Here is a 13594-nt window from a genome sequence, read left to right on the forward strand (position 1 = left end):
TTAGAGGCTTTCAAACTAGATTTACTTAGACAGTATTCAGTTTTGTTTATAGTATTTCTATCAGTATTTAAGTACTCATATCATTATTTTTTAGAACCTTATGGCATTTTACTCATACTTTTACATTATTTCAATATTATTGTTCAGTGCTCACAGCAGGTACCAGTCATGGGTTAGCTTGTAATCCCTTGGAATCGTCAGTACTCTGTGCCATCCGGGGTGCATACTCTGGGTATTACAAAAAATTTGCTAATCCTTCACTTAGGAGATACTCTAATGTCTTCTTAGCTCAAGATTAGTACAATAGTCTCCCCAAGATGAAAAATTAATGATGGGTTAAAAGATGGATAAAGGATGAATAGTGAAAATGAGCTAAAACCCCTCTTTAAGCCCCAATTTCACATTTGCCAAATATTACCAAAATACCACCTTGCTTCTTATCTATTAAGCAAATTCTAGTTTTGCCCTTGAAGCTTTTATGCTCCACTGCGATTGCGGTCTTTGGGTCACAATCTCGTTTCCACGATCATGAATCTTTGTTCTTGATTGTAATACCTGAGATTCATCTCTAATCCCAAGTTTCTTGACTGCGATCGCGGTACTTGAGGGCATCCTGACCTCCAGATTTTACTTTTTTAGCATATTTTCCTTTCCTTTCAGCTTGATTTCTATTCATTTCATCATAAGCCCTGCAAGCCAACAAAAAATTGAAAATTAATGCATTCCAATGGAAAAATAGTCTCATTTAAATAATTTTAGCCATAGTAGTGCAAGAATTTGGATGCCAATAAGTGGTAAATTTGCCACTCATCAATAAATATGAAAAATGATTGTAACACCCCACATTTTTTAGCTAGAAAGTAAATCATCTTTCCTACATGTGTAAGCTCTAATTCCATGGTTTATATTTAAATTCATGTGCCATTATCCTTCTCCTAGTGTATGAAGTGATTATGAGATAAAAAGTGTACATAAAAATCACTTATAACAAAGTTGAGCTAAGAGTCATTCATTCATCCAAAGTTGGATATTCGATTCTATGAGGGTTTACTTTGAATGTGTATAAATTATCTTTCCAATGATACCAATTTTTCTAAAATTCGATAACCGACCAAAAAGTTATGGCATTTTCCATGTGAGACAGTAAGCCAATGTGATCTTGATGCGTCACGTCGACTGCGCTCCAACACGAATCCTGACGCGAATCTAAATTGGTTTTATGCATTATTTCAATTCCTAAAGGGTCTAGGGGCACTTTAGTCATGTTCCCTCACCCAAATTTCATCCTTAATCATCCTTAAATGAAATTAAGCCTCTTAGTAACGTTTTAACTCTCTTAAGATCCCCCAATTTATCTTTCAAGAACATAGGAGGAGAAAACAACTATGGTTTGGAAAATCGAGCTTAAAGGTCAAATATTTTCAAAATTCCTTCATGATTTCTTTGCAATTAAGGTACGTGGGACTATCCTAAATCTCATGGGCATGGATTTTGCTGTTTTAAAATTAGTTTTAAATTTTATATATATATATATATACAAAAATGAATTTTGTTTCAAGATTGTTGATGATTATGCGTCAAGGATTTCATATTGTTGTAAAGAAATTGTGGAGATTGTGAAGAAGTGTTTTCAACTCGAAATACTTTCATGTGATCTTATGATTCAACATTAAGAAGTTAATGAGAGCATCAGACTTGTGATTTCCTCTTTTACTACAAATTGCATTGGATTTACATATTATGAATTGAATTTACAAACTGTTAAAAGCTTAGATCTGTAGATGGTTATTACGGATGAATTGTACTGGTTGTTTTCATGAAGTAATGAAAGAGTGTTTTTACTTGTTGTATAAAGATCATAATTGTTATTTAGAATGATTTTTAAGTGATTGAAAAAAAGGGTGACCGCCGCAAAATAAATATTGAGAATGGTTTGACTTTTCACCTGTTTTGAAATATGAACTTTTGTTTGAATAGTAGAGTTTTTGGGTAGTCAATAAACATCTTTTGAGATAAGATAATGGCAATAGAGATGTTGTCACACAACTTGCAATTCTGGGTATGATGATACCCTATTTTTAATATGCCCGAAGATGTTGAGAAAGAAATAACTTTAAGATGAAGGAGCTGTGTTTTAAAGAATCTAAAACTTGGGCTTAAGAGAGTTAGATAGTTACCCGAAGAAGGAACGAGTCAAATGACTCATAACTGTTATTTGCCGACACAGGTTTATGATACCCAAAAGGAAAATTATACGCTGGCGACAGCCCTGTGGCGTAGTAGAATAATCAAAAACACCAACCCTTATGGCAAACTTGGGTTGGGGGCTTGGCCGCTGAGTCAAGAGAGGATTTAATATAGCCCGTTGAATAGAAGAATTGTAGGGTATACCATCTGACTCAGAAGTAAGATAAAAAGTTGAGTCATGAATTACAGAATGTGTTTTGAAAGTTTTGAATTATGCCCATGTGATTTCAAACTATTTCAAGATGACATATGATTTATGAAATTCTCTCACCTATGTTTTATAAAAATATATATTTTTTTTGGATTGTTCTGTGTACTAGTACATCTCTATTAACCCCCCCTATATTTTAGAATTCTGAGACATAGTCTTAGGGTCCCATTAAGCAGTAGATTGACTTGTCAGAAGTTTGTAGTCGGTGAGCCTCCCTTACTTCGGAAGGCTTGGTTATGAAACTTGTTATTGTTATTTTATTTTGATTCATGGTTTGACTAGGGCCTTGTCCCAGACTTCAGACAAATATCATTTTCGGTTGTTAGAGATTTCGCAAACTGATGTTAGATATTTTTAGAGGTTTATAGTTTCCCTTCCAAATTGTTCAATTAAATTATGATATTGACCATGATTTTGTATTGTTTTATATTTCTGTATTTTCCTTCATATTATATGAGAGTGTGTATGATTGCCAGATAAAAAAGGGCGCTTGGGCCTTCACAGTTTGGGATGCCCGTCACGGCTAGGGCTCTAGGTCAGGTCATGACAAACTTGGTATCAAAGCATGGTTCATGGTCCCAGGGTTTTTTAAAAATCTTTTCTAGTAGAGTCTTGCTTATGGGTGTGTTGTGCACCACACTTATAATCAGGAGGCTACCAGGTATTTAGGAGTGGTTTATTATTCTTTCATACTCTAGTTCGTGCTATAGGGTCGTCCATAAGAATGATATCCAAATTTGTTCCTTGTTCTAATTTCATGGGCCACGCCTCATTGTCGAGGTAATACAAGTCTAAGAGTCTATATCCCTCAACGATGTGATTCTCTTTGATTGAGTTATCTACAAAGTTATGGGATAGAACAAGGACTTGAGAGGAGTTCATTAGTGCCTCAAGGTATATTGATTTGAGTGTATGCCTTTATTCTGATGAAATTGTGTTTTTCAGCCTGAGGTACAAAGTCTATTCAGACCCCTTTCAAAATTCTTATTACATATGTCTTGCATAAGGGTAATGATGTATAGAAGGATATTGGAACTGTATTTCCACCTGAGTGGTAGTATATGTTAAAGTGTCATAATCTATTAGTGGTGAGATTGGCCAAGAAGTTGGTGATATGAAGTCATAAGGTTATAAGTCAGAGTGAGCATGACTTTTATGTAAATAAATAGTTTTAGTCATTTAACCATTGATTGAGAGTTGGGTTTCCATTGTATAGTGAAAGACTAATGTGGTATAGTGATAGACTAATGTGTAGAAATATTTGTAGATTGTGTGGTAGTTTGTGAAGAAAGATACAGGATATGATTATTATTTATTTAGAATAGGGAAGAATCTCAGAATAGATGGTTATGGTGGTTGTGGAAATCATTTATAGGCTGTGAATGGAAAGGGGTAGATTATTTTATAAGTTGTAGGTAGAGACTCATTAGTTTTTATTGAATTTTGAAGATCATTGTGATATATGATTAGGTAAGTAAGTATGATGTGAGAAATTAGAATATGTTGATAAGATTGAAATGGGTTATGTTATAAGATTGAGATCTACAAATCCTACATGTGACTTTACCCCTTTGATGCTTCTTTTGTAACACCCCGTCAAATTGTCCATGCGTTAGCTCGTGGTAATATGCTCTTAGAATTAAATGCCTAGAATATTGTCAAAGAGACTTAGTCACATTTTTGGCTTCCAAAATGAGTAAAGTTTAAACCATATATAATTTCCCTAATTTTGACTTTTTATCATGTGGGAAATTGAATGATCTTTCCATCGATATAAGATTCGCCCAAATCCGATACCCGGGAAAGAAGTTATGGCTAATTTAAGTCCTAATCGTAAAACACTGTCATCTTGGTGCTTGGTGCATCGCGGAGTGGGCCTATTTGGCAATTGTCAAATTCCAGTAGCATAGCGCAATTATGGTGTGGCGCGCTGAAGTTCCAGGTCCCAACCAGAGGGACAACGCGATGGCTCCGCATCGCAGTGACCTAAGAAAATCCCATTCATTAATTTCCAGTGAGCCACCGCGATCGTGGCGTATCACGGTGGTCCATAAAATTGGGCTCCCAGTTATATTTTTATTCTATCTCATTAAGGGTATATTGGGTATTTTTCACCCCTTATCAGCTTAAACACGGGATTTAAATCCCAAATGACCTTATTATTAATATTTTCATCAGAAACCATCAAGAACACTCCTTAGGGTTTCAAACAATAAAACCCAAACAACTCAAGATTCAATCGTGGGTTTTAGAAATTGATTGAAGATTTGAAATCCCCAAGCCATGGGCATCAAGAATCATTCTTTAATTTCCTAAATAGAGGTACGTAGGGTTTATCCTAAAAACTATATGGGCTTATCAACACTAGAACATGATTTAAAGATTATCAAGAATGAATTTAAAGGGGTTTTGGAACTTATGATTTAAATTTCGCATGTTGGGTGTGTTGATGATATTATTATTTTGGTCTTTAGGCCTTTCCCTATTAAATTGATTTAAACTTATATGAATATGTATGATGTTGAAGATTTGATTGAGAGCATTATTATTGAAACCCCTCTCTTTGATGATTTAGAATTGATGAACTTGTTGGGAATGATTTGAGATGCTTGTTTAATGTTTTGAAGGGGATCTTTCAATATTTAAGTATTTAACATGATTTTTATGATGATGAGAGGGAGTTTTTTGTTATGATTTTGTCCTTGTCTTAAAAATAAAAAATTGCATATGATTGATATCTTTGACATGACCACCTTGTGTATTTGAAATGGTGAAAAGGAGAGTTTCTTGCATATGTTTACATGAGCTTTAAGAAAGAGTTTCTTGAAATGATTTATTGATATGGTGGTCCCAGATTTATGTTTTGAAACAGAGATTATTATATGCTAACAATGGCCCAAAGATGTGACTTTCAAGTCAATGATATGACAATACCATATAAATATATGACATAATAGAGTTAGAGTTTTCAGAGTATGTTTTCAGAGAATGTATGTCTTAAAGAGTTAAAAATGGTCATAAAGAGAGTTAGGTGGTTTCCTGAAGAGGGATAGATTTCAAGTAATCTTACCCTAAAATCATGATTTACCAATCCGGGTAAATTATTTTTATGCTGGCAACAGCCATGTGGCATAGCAGAGTCAGAGACTCTAACCCTTGCGGCAAACTTAGGTTGGAGGCTTTCCTGCTTAGTCAATGGCAGATTCTATATGGCTCGTAGAATTTTAGAGTTGTAGAGTATACCACCTAGCGCAGAAGTAAAACAAAGAATGTCTCAGAGTTCAGATGATTTTCTTTCAGAGTCTTTCAGAAATGCCCATGAGATTTCTTACTATATGATATATTTATGACCTATTTTTAAATTGCTCTCATATATGTTGAATATAAATTATTATTTTGAATTTGCTCTATGTACCAGTACAACTGTTTTGACTCCCTACTTCCCAGGTTTGGAGGCTCAGTCTAAGGGCCCAACTAATCAGTAGAGTATCCCAGAGAGAAGTGATCTGTGTAGTGGTGAGCCTTCTTTGTTCCAGAAGGCCTGTTATTTTAGATTATCTTATTCTGTTGTTTTGGTCTACTAGGGTCCTTGTCCCAGCTTTCAGATAGTTGTTAGATTTTTATGTAGTAGAGATTTCGCAGACTGTTTCAGATGTTATTTAGTTGAGTTTGAATTTTATTCCTTATTGTTAAACTAAATCCAGAGTATGACTATGTTTCCGTATCAAATTATATTTCCGCATCTTCTTTTATTATGTAAATGTTGTGCATGATTACTAGATAGAGTAGGATGCCCGAGCCTTCATGTGTTGGGATGTTCATCACGGCTAAGCCCTAGTTTGGGTCGTGATACCTTTCTTTTGTAATAGTAAACTAACACTTGAGGTGAGAAAGTATGTAGTAGATTTTGAGTTATAATAATGAGGTTATGGCGGGGTTATGATTATAGGTAGTAGCTAAGTAAAGTGAAGTATTTGGATTGATTTCCCAATTTGAAGGACTAGTATAGTATGTGGCATGCTTTACCGGTGGTATATAATTAAGGATAGACAACAGGCTTGAACTTTAGATGTGGAGTTTAGGTATGGAGTGTAGCGCTGAAAATAATAGCTTAAGATTAATGATGCATGTTTTATGGAGTAATTAGCAGGCTTGATATGATGTGTGAAATGGCCTAGATTGATAATTTATGAAAAGTTTAAGTGGTAATCGTGAGGTATATGTGTACAAGAGGACTAGTGTTAAAATGATGAATTATGGTTATATCATTAAGTGGATAAGAACGTGAGTATATAGGAATAAGTTGAACCCCAAGTTTCAGGTAGTTAGATAAATTTTATGTGTATAAGTGTTTTGTGTACCTAAATTTAGTTCTTGAATCTTGTTGTATGGAGAAGCCTGGGAAGTTGCTGTAGGATATTCTTTAGAGTTGAATTGAAGAGATATAGGTAGGTAAAGTACACCTTTGGTATAGTTTTACAGATCTTGTTAAGCTATAGGTTATGCGAATAAAGGTGTAAGATAGTATTCTAAGGAATTGAAGATTGAGTGTTAAGTGTTTAGAAGTGTGGGTGTCTATTACCATGAAAAAGTTAGTCGTAAGTTGTAGAGTGATGGCTATATAGGCTAGCGGAAGTTAAGAGTAGCATTTTCATAAAGCGAGGCCTTCAGAGTATAGTTCATCAGGGAGAGTCTAGAGTTTGAGTATATGGTGGTGTCTCTGTTGTGTTGAGGGTTGTGGCTATAAATTTTGATGTGAGGTTACATCTGTAAGTCTAGGATTGTGACTTTGATCTAATGGGGAGTGGTGAATGAAGGTAGTTCCCAAATATTCTTAGTGTGGCAAGTTGCAGGAAGGAACCATGATAAACCTAATTCTACTCAAGCATAACCCTCCTACTTCAATTTAGGAGAGTATCTTGCTAATGTCTTACATCATCTATTCAAGTTATGCCTATGCCTATGGTTTGAGTTCTCTATGGACTTATGTTTATGATCTGACCCCCAAACTAGAAGCAATTATGTCTCTCAGTAATTCAGTCTTTCATGTATTCAAGTCCTACGTTATGTTGTTTGTGATCCATGAAAATCTATGTCTCTCAGCCGCTTGTTCCTAAGAAAATATGTTTCTATATGTCACCGATTCATCCTATGTCGGGTTTACCTAAAGTGATAAAGTTTAAGTAAACTCATGGCAAATCTCAGTTCCTTAAATAAGAAGCAATCACTTCAAGCGACAATCTTTGTCTTAGTTGTAATGTAACAGCCCGTAGCATTCTCGACTCAATACCACTCTTGGTTGCATGTATAGAGAGCTGCCAACCTAAATATTTTTCTAATTGTTAAAAGACTTAGTCATATTTATGAGCTCTTAATTTCCATGATTTTCAAATTGATCTTCCCAACCCCGAGACGTAGATTTTTGAGTTAATTGATTATCAGGGATGTAAAGCGGGTGTCTCAGGAAAGTTTCAGATTTTACAGACGATGTTTAAGGTATGTTTGAATGATCAAAATAGTGGGCCAACATAATGTCAATACATCGCGCCAGGAATCACGTCGGTAGGGACCAAAGCGGTGGGTCGCTTAATGCGTTGGGTGCCCAGTTTATCTTACTAATTTCTAGGTCCATGAGGGTAATTCAGTCTCTTTTCCTTGTTTTATTTTGATATGTATACTAATTTTTTTTCACTATGCTCTATCCTAAGAATTCATGATGCATTGTATTTCTTCCGAATGACTCTCTACTTATGATTCAGTCACTTGATAAATGGGGCACTTCGTATCTATTTTATCGTATCTTCACTTCTTGTCCCTCCTTGAGTAGTACAATAAGTATAAGTTATGGTCTAATATTGTTACTCCCATTCATTAAATTTATGCTCGGGTCCCTTAATGACCCTCCGTATGATAGTGTAATGGTGGCTGTGAAAGAATAGTGATGGGTTAGCTAGGGGAGTAGATGTTCTTGAAGGTAAAAAAAAAAGTGATGTGATTCTCGAGCTAAGGGTATAGGTGAAAGGTAAAAAAAAAGAGATGAACTTTTGTTGTGTGAAATAGCTAAGAAGGAGAAATATGGCGAAAATATTTGTGAGAGTAATTGAAATTGTTGGTCTTAGTGAGGGAATCCATGTTGTGGGTGTAGTAATGATTAGGCTTGAATGTTGTTGTTGCTGAAAATACAAACCTATGTGCTATGTGGTTAGCACTCTCTAAATTAAATCTAGAGTGTGTTTGATGGTAGTGATAAGGTGAAGAGATATTCTTAAGGGGATGCACAGTACAGGGTCTCGTAGCTTAAGTTGTGTTAGGCTTCAACATAGAAGTACCAAGTAGTGGGACTCAAATTCTTGTGGCTAGATATGTGATGGGAGAATAGTAAGATGGAAAGGACGAAGTACGTTATTTAATGTTGGGGCATAGCTGAGTAGTGCCTCTAAGCTAAGTCTATTTGTTGTATCATGAGAGGCAGAGAATGCTTCTATCCCTATCTCTAGCAAATCTTATTTCATGATTAGTACCAATATAAATCAGTTCTATGATCATCAAATAAACCCATGCCTTGTGTTGTGATGATTATGATTAATAAAACTCATGTGCAAGATCATCCTTATGTAAAGTCTCATTATCTCATGTTTCGTTCTTTTACGTTTCACTAGGATTTATCATGAAGCTCGTTTGATGCCTTTACATATTTTGTTAATGAAATATGTTCAATGCAAGGTTTTGTTCTTTATGTTACACTTTTATAACTTTAACAAGTCCCTACCCATCATTCATGGATGAATGATCCCAAGGGGAGACAATGTAACACCCCGCATTTTTGAGCTAGAAAGCGAACCATCATTCCTACATGTGTAAGCTATGATTCCATGGTTTATATTTAAATTCATGGGCCATGATCCTTCTTCTAGTGTATGAAGTGATTATGAGGTGAAAAGTGTTCATAAAAATCACTTAGAGCAAAGTTGAGCTAAGAGTCATTATTCATCCAAAGTTGGATATTCGATTCTACAATGGTCTACTTTAAACGTGTATAACTTTTGATCCACATAGAATTTTGAAGCTCAAGACCCACCAAATTGAAGAAAATTGAATTATCTCTATACCAATTTCTCAAAAATCCTATAACCAAACGAAAGGTTATGGCATTTTTCGTGTGAGGCTGTAAGACGATGCGATCTTGATGCATCGCGTCAGCTGCGCCCCGACATGAAACCTGACGCAAATCTAAAGTGGTTTTATGTGTTATTTCAACTCTTAAATGGTCTAAGGGCACTTTAGTCATATTCCCTCTCCCAAATTCCGTCCCTAATCATACTTAAGCGAAATTAAGCCTCTTAGTAACGTTTTAACTCTCTTAAGATCCTCAATTCATCTTTCAGGAACACAAGAGGAGAAAACAACTAGGGTTTGGGAAATCAAGTTTAAAGGTCAAATCTTTTTTAAATTCCTTCATAATTTCTTCGCAATTAAGGTTCGTGGGACTATCCTAAACCTCATGGGCATGGATTTTGCTATTTTCAAATCAGTTTTAAAGAGAGAGAGAGAGAGAGAGTGAGTGTGTGTGTGTGTATATATATATATACAAAAATGAATTTTGTTTCAAGATTGTTGATGATTATGCGTCAAGGATTTCATATTGTTGTAAAGAAATTGTGGAGATTGTGATGAAGTGTTTTCAACGCGAAATACTTTCGTGTGATCTTGTGATGTTAACATTGATAAGTTAATGAAAGCATGAGACTTGTGATATCCTCTTTTACTACAAATTTCATTGTATTTACATATTGTGAATTTAATTTACAAACTGTTGAAAGCTTGGATCTGTAGATGGATTATTACGGATGAATTGTACTGGTTGTTTTCATGAAGTAATGAAAGAGTGTTTTTACTTGTTGTATAAAGATCATAATTCTTATTTAGAATGGTTTTGAAGTAATTGAACAAAAAGGGTGACCACCGCAGAATAAATATTGAGAATGATTTAATTTTTCAACTATTTTGAAATATGAACTTTTGTTCAAATAGTAGAGTTTTTGGGTGGTCAATAAATATATTTTGAGATAAGATATGGACATTAGAGATGTTTTCACATGACCTGCAAGTCTGGGTATGAAGATACCCTATTTTTAATGTGCCCAAAGATTTTGAGAAAGTAATAACTTTAAGATGAAGAAGTTGTGTTTTAAAGAATCTAAAATTTGGGATTAAGAGAATTAGATGGTTACCCAAAGAAGGAACAAGTCAAATGACTCATTTTCCAAAACTGTGATTTGCCGACATGGGTTTATGATACCCGAAAGGGAAATTATACGTTGGCGACTGCCCTGTGGCATAGTAGAATAAGCAGAAACTCCATCCCTTGCGGTAAACTTGGGTTGGGGGCCTAGCCGCCGAGTCAAGGGTGGATTCCATATAGCCCGTGGAATAGCAGAATTTTAGGGTGTACCATCTGACTCAGAAGTAAGATAAAGAGTCGAGTCGTGAATTACAGAATGTGTTTTGAAAGTATCGGATTATGCCCATGTGATTTCAAACTATTTCAATATGACCTGTGATATATGAAATGCTCTCACCTATGTTTTATAAAAATGCATATTTTGTTTTTGGATTGTTCTGCATACAAGTACATCTGTATTTACCCCCCTCCCAATATTTCAGGATTCTGAGACATAGTCCTGGGGTCCCGTTAAGCAGTAGATTGACTTGTCAGAAGTTTGTAAGTGGTGAGCCTCCCTTACTTCGAAAGGCCTGGTTACAAAACTTGTTATTTTTATTTTATTTTGATTCATGGTCCGACTGGGGGCCTTGTCCTAGACTTCAGACAAATGTCATTTTTGGTTGTTAGAGATTTCGCAGTCTAATGTTAGACGTTGTTAGAGGTTTATGGTTTCCCTTCCAGATTGTTCAATTAAATTATGATATTGACCATGAATCCGTATTGTTTTATATTTCTGCATTTTCTTTCATATTATTTAAAAGTGTATATGATTGCCAGGGTGGTCGAGCCTTCACGGTTTGGGATGCCCGTGATGGCTAAGGCCCCAGCTCAGGTCGTTACAATGATGCTCCAAAAAGTGCATGTGCCTAGACACATACAACCTAGACTTCATAGGATCAAAACAAACATAAGCACTTTGATTTCGTGAGTGTCCAAGAAAAAGGCATAGGTTGGACAAGGTTGCAATTTTTTTTATTAGCCTTAACAATGGGTAGCACAAGCAACCAAAAACCCGCAGTTTGGTATAGTTTGGTTGTTTTTCATACAACTGAAAATAAGGAGACTGATTCTCCAAAATTCTCTTAGGTAAGCAATTAATTAAGTAGGCTGTAGTAGTGAATGCATAGAACCAAAATTTTAAAGGGAGATTAGCATTATTTAATAGGGTATACATGTTTCAACAATATGGTAATGACGACGTTTTGCAATTGCATTATGTTCAGGGGTATGTGAAGGAGTGAGAGGGTGAGAAATTTCATTATCTTCAAAGAAGGATCTAAGATGGATGAATTCACCACCATTATCAGAGTAAAAGAAGAGGTTAGACAGGCTGTTCGCAGAATGCGAAGGGGTAGGGCGACGGGGCAGGATGAGATACCGGCCGAGTTTTGGAAGTTCGTTGGAGAGGCTGGTCTGAGGTGGTTGACGGGATTGTTTAATGAAATCTTCAAGACGGCAAAGATGCCCGAGGCTTGGAGGTGGAGCACCATGATACCTCTCTATAAGAATAAGGGGGACATCCAGAGTTGCAACAACTATAGGGGTATTAAGTTATTGAGTCACTCTATGAAAATCTGGGAGAGAGTGGTCGAGGTGAGGCTGAGACGGATAGTGTCTATTTCAGAAAACCAGTTTGGATTTATGCCTGGCCGCTCGACGACGGAGGCAATTCACCTGGTACGGAGGTTGGTGGAACAGTATAGGGAGAGGAAGAAGGACCTGCACATGGTGTTTATCGACCTGGAGAAGGCCTACGACAAAGTCCCTAGGGAGGTGCTTTGGAGATGCTTGGAGGTGAGGGGAGTACCGCTGGCATATATCAGAGCAATCAAGGATATGTATGATGGAGCGAAAACTAAGGTGAGGACGGCGGGAGGAGACTCAGAACATTTCACGGTTCGGACAGGGTTGCATCAGGGATCTACTCTTAGTCCCTTTTTGTTTGCAGTGGTAATGGATGTGTTGACGCGGCGTATTCAAGGGGAGGTGCCATGGTGTATGCTTTTTGCAGACGATGTAGTTCTGATAGCTGAGACCCGAGAGGGTGTGAGCGACAAATTAGAGGTGTGGAGGCAAACCCTTGAGTATAAATGGTTCAGGGTGAGCAGAAGCAAGACAGAGTATGTGGAATGCAAGTTTAATGACATGAGGAGGGAGAACGAGGTAGTAGTGAAGCTGGAATCACAGGAGGTAGGTAAGAGGGAGAGTTTCAAGTATCTCGGGTCCGTGATCCAGAGTAACGGTGAGATTGATGAGGATGTCTTGCACCGTATTGGGGCGGGATGGATGAAGTGGAAGCTCGCGTCGGGGGTGCTTTGTGATAAGAAGGTGCCGCCTAAGCTTAAAGGCAAATTCTACAGGGCGGTAGTCCGTCCGGCCATGTTGTATGGAGCGGAGTGTTGGCCAGTGAAGAACTCCCACATCCAAAAGATAAGGGTGGCAGAAATGCGGATGTTGCGCTGGATGTGTGGGCTGACTAGAGGGGATAGAGTTCGGAATGAGAACATCCGGGAGAAGGTTGGTGTGACACCAGTGGAGTGCAAGATGCAGGAAGCCCGATTGAGATGGTTCGGACACGTGAAGAGGAGGGGCATGGATGCCCCGGTCCGTAGGTGTGAGAGGCTAGCGTTGGATGGGTTTAAGCGGGGTAGGGGTAGGCCGAAGAAGTACTGGGGTGAGGTGATTAGGCGAGACATGGAGCAGTTACAGCTCACCGAGGACATGACCCTAGATAGGAAGGTCTGGAGGACGCGAATCAGGGAAGAGGACTAGGGCCAGCCTGAGTCGCTAGTGTAGGGAACTACTTGGTGGGGGTTTATGCATGTTAGGAGCCCGTGTCCCAGGTTTTATTATGGATCTGTGTGTTTTCCTTTGTTTTAGATTACTTATGGGTGCCGTATTTATGTTATGTA

This window comes from Capsicum annuum, chromosome 6 (assembly GCF_002878395.1).
Source record: "Capsicum annuum cultivar UCD-10X-F1 chromosome 6, UCD10Xv1.1, whole genome shotgun sequence".
Taxonomy (NCBI): domain Eukaryota; kingdom Viridiplantae; phylum Streptophyta; class Magnoliopsida; order Solanales; family Solanaceae; genus Capsicum; species Capsicum annuum.